The sequence below is a fragment of the Rhagoletis pomonella genome, unplaced genomic scaffold, assembly GCF_013731165.1.
Source record: "Rhagoletis pomonella isolate Grant_MI unplaced genomic scaffold, Rhpom_1.0 Rhpom_scaffold_00007, whole genome shotgun sequence".
NCBI lineage: Eukaryota > Metazoa > Arthropoda > Insecta > Diptera > Tephritidae > Rhagoletis > Rhagoletis pomonella.
Window position 1 is genome coordinate 49931887 of NW_023458561.1, and position 7377 is coordinate 49939263.

Sequence of the window (7377 nt, forward strand, 5' to 3'; positions counted from 1 at the left end):
TCATGGGCACCTCTTATTTAATTCTATTTACAAACTATAGACATCCCCAGGGTTTGGAAAGATTTTTTTATCGCAAAAATTCTACAAAATTTTGATTTTTACAAGCTAGGTTTAACTAAGCGATTTTATGAACTGACATATATGAATAAGGGTTAAAAATTAAGAGATGCCACATACTACAAAAACCTAGTGCTAGTAGCAGCGATGCGGTTATTGTCAATTATTGATTAAAAACTTTTCCTGTCAAATGGTGCGATGAGAGATAATCAATGTTGTTTTTCAGGTCAATCTTACTTCCGGTGTGACACCATTTGATTTCCGCCGCGGAGAAATTGCTTCTTCTAACAAACTGCTACGCCTCAACGCTAGATGTCGCGCTGCACCTTCTGTTTCAGCCTTTCCTCTAATTTGACGCATTCTTCGACGACAGATCGCGCTGCTGCAGCAACATTAGCATCCATTCCTTTTGGATTCCAATTCGAATCGGTTAGGGCCCAAATGCCTGCCAGCGATTGCAAAACAGTGTTGTGTATTTGATTTTAATCAAGACGTAGATTTTCAGCCTTATCATGAGTTTATTTTCCCCGAACCGGTTCACTTTTCGTTTCCATGTATTTACTATGGGTGGATGAAAATTTTTGGGGTGATTTTTTTTTCGGGCGAAACTCAAGATAAGGTAGTTTAATTTAATTTTTTCGCAAATGATAATCAACTGCAGTAAATTAATGTTGAAAGGAGGGAGATTTCGGTCTGGAAAATATTTATATTTTGCTCATGGTGGAATCACACATTTTAAATCTTTTTTCACTCAACCAACAGCTTTTTGTTCAGTGTAGGCCACAACTTGTCCCCTTTTTAGGTTAAGTCTACCAACAACACTGATGTGGATTAACGAGAACTGTCAAAATCGACTTGTAACAAAATAAGACGGCTGATTGGAGATCTTTGGGACTTTGGTTTCTGCTCTATATCGATAATGTCGAGTTGCTGAATTAATTCGATTGCATATTAGTTCGAATTTCTCTTGGAAAATTAATATTTGGCCTTATCAAGAGTTTCATTTTCTCCGAACCGGTTCACTTGTCACTTTTGGTTTCCATGGTTGTATTATGGGCGGATGTTAAATTTTCGGGTGAATTTTTTTTTTCAGACGGAACTCAGGATAAGGCTGATTAAAATTACTCAAAACTAATTTCTTTATTAATCAACTTCAAAAAAGAACTCCTCAAGACAAGAAAAGCCTCTCAAAGAGGTATCCATTTTCTTACTTTCGAAAGGAAAATGCCCCAAGTTTTCTTTAACGTGCTAAATTTCTACAAATCTTGCACCTTTTTCGAGGAACTTGCCTCTTGATTTGACATACATTTATTTTTATAAAAGCAGAATTTTATATCAGCTGAGCCACTTTCAAAACTACCTCTTTTTGTACTATATACAAAACCAAATACCTTTTTCTCTTTTAGCTCATTTTTAATTAAAAACTCCATTAAAAGGGGAAAATTCACAGGTTTTAACATCACTGTTTCCATTCGCATTGACAGCTCCAACTGCTGCGTGCTGCTCACGCTGGCCGAGCTGCCAATGCTCCACTGGCAATTTTGACGTCGCAGCGAACGGTTGTGTTTTGTTTCCGTCGTGTTGTAGAGGGGCTAAGCACAGCTAAGTGGCACATTTGTTGTACTGAGTCAGACCAATTAAATATTATCCAACTTATCAAAGTGTATCAATTATAAAAACCTACGAAAAATAACCGGAAACAACGAATTCGTGCTCACATTCAAGGCGGTAATTAACGCTCTTAACAACAATACAAAGAATAAACGCAAACGAAATCGAGAAAAATAAAAACGCTAAAGAAAAATCATTAGCGAGAAGGTGAACAAGCAAATTATTGATTTTTCGTGTGGGAAAAGGGAGAAAAAAGAGAACTTCGGAATACCAGCTGAAACGAAAGACGGCGGCGTAAAAGGAATAAAGAAAAAAAAAACAAAAAAATATACGCATAGGTACAAAAAAAACAGATTTGTTAATCAACAATTAACAAAAACAGCAAAACAACAACTTGCTAAATACATAATTCAAAGAAAAAAATATTGTGAAAACAGTTTTTTGTTGTTATTGTAATTGTGTGTGTGTCACCTTAACAGTGAAGTAGTATACAAATTTAGTGAAGGGGCCGCTAAGTTGAATATTAGTTGAAAGTGTGAGAAATTCTAGCGGGAAGCGACTTCTTTGTTGAGGAAGTGCATCAACGCATTCAGGTCACGCCTAACGCAAATAAACGCACGTACGCATACGATTGCCGATTTTGGGAGTTGCAACAGCGTCAGAAGTGAAAAGGAACGGCAGTTCGAGCAACCCACAAAAAAAAAACAACAAGAAAAGTACTTGTGCAGGTGAGTGTCATTGTATGTGTTCGACGAGGCGCAATGCGCGAATGAGCCGCGCTCAGCTCAACTTTGATGCACCTTGTGGCAGTCACCACCGGCCCGCCCGCATTCCTACGCTTTGCAAGGCCGTAGGTCGGAGCAGCGGCGGGCTTGTGCTGGCGCCATGTGGCCCAAATGTGGCTGTGGCAGCGCTGTGCTATTGCGGTTGTGCCTCTCCTTGAAGCAGAAAAAAAAATGTGGATGACAATACTCACACACATCTCCACATGAACATGCATTCAAAAGGCATGGCGTGTAGATGTGTGCGTGTTTGTGTTTTTTTAATTCCTGTATTAGCATTTCTATCTTTGCTTCTGTGGCATTATCAACACAAAAACATCATTTCACATCACACTTTCATCACCTTACTGCAAATTTACATGCATACATATCTACATGCATCACCCTGTTTTCCATTTGACTGTCACAGCATTATTCAGTGGTTCATACATATTTCCATATATATATATATGTGTGTACATAATTATATGGAACTCTATCGCTCCATCTTTATACCTACTTGCCCAGCAGGCTCTTTCACCTTAGTTAAGCTAATTTTCATCATTCTTCCTTCATTCACTCTCACACAGTTTTGAATTTATAGATACACTATAGTGTGCACCTATTCATATCTATCTGCATAATTATATACATTTACTTACATATATACATGTATGTACGTATATACGCACATTCATTTGCCTTCGCCATCATCAGCTCCTTTACCTTCAACTTTTGTACCCTCATAGCCATGTACACATCGTTAGCTTGGAGTGAAGAGTTGCTAAGTCCATTTTCACCAATTTTATAGGTGAGGAAAAAACCTCTTTATAGTCATTTTCTTCAAGTATTTCGCAAAACTTTGAATACACAATTTTGGGTGTTTCAAGCAACGAAAAACTCTATACGAATCAGAAGGTTTTGTTCTTTATTAAAATATTTCATGTTATATACATCCTTTGGTCTTATCGGATTTTCGCTGCCCCTTATGGAGCAAATTTGCATTTTGTTGAATATAAACTGGAAAAAATAAAACAAGTACATATCGTCACCTGAAATGCAAAAAGACGTAACTAATAAAAAATTCAAAATTCACTTTTTGATTTTTATTATGGTTTTCATCGAATTACAAACTCCCCACTTCATTTTATAAAAGAAAATTAAAATGTTAGTCACGACTTCTTCCATTTCATTTACGATGATGTTACGTCTTTTTACATTTCAGGTGACTATATGTACCTTAATGCCTTATGAAACGATGCATTTTTAATTTTTCTTGCTTCTTCTATCAAAATATGAGTTTCCATAAAAGGTGTAATTAGCAACTTTTCACTCTAAGCCAGCGATATTTGTTGCCTGCCCATGCCCGATCTACATATGTGTATGTATATCTAACATGCATACATGGATATGTACATATGTACTTACTATTTACATACGTGCATACTCGTGCATTGTATTTGTATTTTCTTTAAGTAATCACATAGTAGTTGATTTAGTAGTTGATTTTGTAAATCATCATCACACTTCACCACATAATACATATAATGTAAATCGCCTTATTTCGTTATTAATCCCTTTGCCTATGTTTCTATTGTTTTTTTTTTTCCGTTTTCAAATTTTCTTTATTTAAAGTAAGGCTTTATTTTTTAATCAACTCCATTTTTGCTTATCGTAAAATCTCACTTCTTGTTTATTTTCCTTATTTTATTTTTCTTTTTCGGCAAACTCCTATCTGATGTACTATTTTTTCAATTAGGGTATCCTTAACTCGAAAATGACAGAAAAATCGAAACTTTTCCAGCCCCGAAAAACAATTGTCAAAAATTGTAGGTATAGCGCGTTTCGCATGCCTCGAAAACTGTTCAGGCAAACTAGTCGCGAAAACGCCTTCGAAAAGTAATTCGTAAATTTCAGCATTGCATTTTGGTATATTAATTCACACAATTTACATTTTTCACTTTTTCGTGGCATTTTGAATGTTTTGGTTTTATATTTACTTCAACTGATACCATGTATTATACAAAGAAACTCTGATTGAATTGCCAAATTTCTAAATTCCGCCATTCTTTACGAGGTTGCAAAAAAGTGCATTCCCAAAAAAACAGCCCATAAACTTTCGAGGTTTTCGAGTTCTCTACTATTCGCGCTTAAGGGAATACTTACCCTAAATGATAATAATGGATTACAATGACCTTTAACCCCAAAAAATGGAAATATGGACAAAAAATTGCACAAAAACTTTAATCCTTTGGATCTAGAAACGTGTACAAAGTAAACTTTGATATCTGTGCGCGCCATTAAAACTAGCTTAAGCTGAAACAATATTTTTACGATCAACTAGCCATAGGTTTACATAGTTTAAGGTTCCCTCTTAAAAGAAGCTTAAAAAATATAATTTTTTAAGGGAAACTTATTATTTTTCCATTCATAGGGCACACCTTCTAAAGTCTCTTAAGTTACTTTAACTGACGTGCACAGTTACATTTACATTTGACACCTAATTTTTGAAAATCGAACGAATGTGCGGATCTGATGCCTTTGATTTTTAAATAATTTGAATAATAAAACTGCTTGCTCATAAAAATTATAACACTTCTGAGAAAAAGGTTTGAAATTTAAGTGAAAATTGTTTGCATTTTTTGCAGTCTTTTACAAAGTTTAAAACTTGGGTTTATAAATAAACATGAGTGCCAAACAATATCACTTTGAAATGGGGGGTGCTATTGTATTGGCCAATACTGTAAGTGAGCGGTGTCACGCACCTTTTCCAAAAGTTTCATAATAGTATTATTTGTAGCCAAATTCTACTACACAAACTAATTTTCAACAATTTGGGTCCAATATTTACAGAAATATCGTAGTTTCCATTTTTCTAAAATACCGTTATATGAGAAGGGGGTTGTGGTTACAGTCTGATTTCGCCCATTATAAATAGGTTGCTATTGGATAAAGGGCCATACCAAAGAGCATACATAAATACATACAATTTTGCTCGAGTTTTCATGTACACGGACACACAGACGCACAGACGCACAGACTTAATCGACTTCTTTTTTCATTCTGATCATTTATGTATAAATTTGTCTATATCTATCTCGATTCCTTTAGGCTGTTACAAACAACCGTTATGCGAACACAGTTATAATACCCTTAAGCACAAGTGCGCTCGAGTATAAGAAAAAACTACGGCGCCTGGGTTATTTAATCAACCAAATAGAAAATAAGAACAAATTGTTTAGCCCTTTTTTTGGGGGGTAATTTTTTTTTACTGTGCGCGTATAGCAATTCTAAGCAAATTTTCCGAAGAAACCATGGGTCTAAAGTCAATTTGAAGAGTGCCAAATTGCAAAAATAGGTTTCGAAGAAAATGTGAAAATTTTTACTGTTGCGCCCTCTGGCAAAAGTTTTACGAACAAATAAGTGCAGAAATGGATTCCTCTTGCCCTTCATTACGACCCTATGTACAGCAAAATGCTAGAAAACCTCTTTTCGTAATTTGGAAAATTCCAAATTGATTTTAGACACATGGTTTCTTCGGAAAATTTGCTTAGAATTGCACGCAGGAGCCATCTGTGCTATACGCGCATAGTCGAGAAAATATCTCATACATATGTATATTTTTTCTATCAATTTACTACGTTGGCAATTTTAATAATACCTTTTTAGCGCGTGCGTGCGTATTAAAATTCAATACGTAGTGCTGACATACGTTCATACATACTCGTACTGTAAATAGTATTAAATATCGTCGGTGATACTGCAAAACGTTCTATGTCACTTATTACCTCTGGTGCTTAATTGTTCTGTTATCTATATCTGATCGCTTCTGGCAATCGTTCATCTTAATCAGCCAAAGGTAGACAGTTTTGTCATTCGTTTATTAGGGTGTAACGATATGCAGATGCATTCCGGTGCAAGTAAGAGACTATCTAAGTGTCAATGGCACTAATAGACATAGACCGTTTTGCAGTATCACCGACGATATGTATGTAAATGCATTTGCATATACATACTTAAATATCGCTTGCTGATCACTCCCATTTATAAACTAATTATACTTCAGGTGTAAAATTAAAAAAAACAACAAAATATAGTATACAATAATGATGGGCTTGCCGTTAGATAAGCAATATTGGAAGATAAATATCACGATTTATAATACTTTATTTACTACGAATTGAAAAAAAATGAAATTTAATTAAATTTTAATTTTCAATAATGTAGCTAACTAAAATATTTTTACGACGTATTGCACCGTCTCACAAAAAAAGTGTAAAACACCCGATTCCAGCCTTTCTCTATATCGCTGTGTCCCCGCTCCACTCAAGCTAGGGGGTTTATGTAGTTGTGCCGCGTTTAGCGGTTGACGGTGGACGCGTCTCCAGTCAGGCGGGCGCGTTTGTTATTCGCGTGTCAGTATAGCGTGTAGTAGTTGGTTAGCATGACGCGAATAGGGCTGAAAGAAAAACAACAAAAAGATAGAAAAATATACATATGTATCATAAACAGTGTAGGGCAGGTGTACGCGTAAGGCCTATTTAATGCGCTCTGCTCCTACGAACACGCGCACCTACCCTACCCGCACAATCCGTTGTAGCGCCGATTGAATTCGTCTGATAGTCGCTTTGCGCTCGTTTCCAAAGCAGCGTAATGACGTAATGTGGTGGTAATGTTATAGTTGTTTTTAATGGTGTTGCTGCAGCTGGAAATTCCGCTATCCGCAGTGAGGGTGGTGGAGCTGATAACGATTCGCTTGGGGCTGCTCTCGTCTCGGTGGTGCTGTTGACCTATAACTTTTTGTAAGAACGTGTGTATGTAAGAACGTGTGTTGTTTGTATGTTCTTGATTGCTGCCGTAAAAGGCAATAATGTGTAACAGTACTATTTATCAAAACTCCCGTAACAATTTACGTCTGTTTGTTAGATTTTTTTATATCCTTTCATGC

The 7377-nt window shown here is 35.9% G+C and overlaps 1 protein-coding gene across 1 annotated transcript in view; it reads left to right on the forward strand.

Annotated features, from left to right (window-relative positions):
• Positions 1-1573: 1573 nt before the first annotated feature.
• Positions 1574-7377, forward strand: part of LOC118742998 (protein NDRG3) — a gene marked incomplete in the record, with an annotated part of 90299 nt that continues 84495 nt past the window's right edge. The window contains 1 exon segment of the mRNA XM_036475448.1: positions 1574-2396.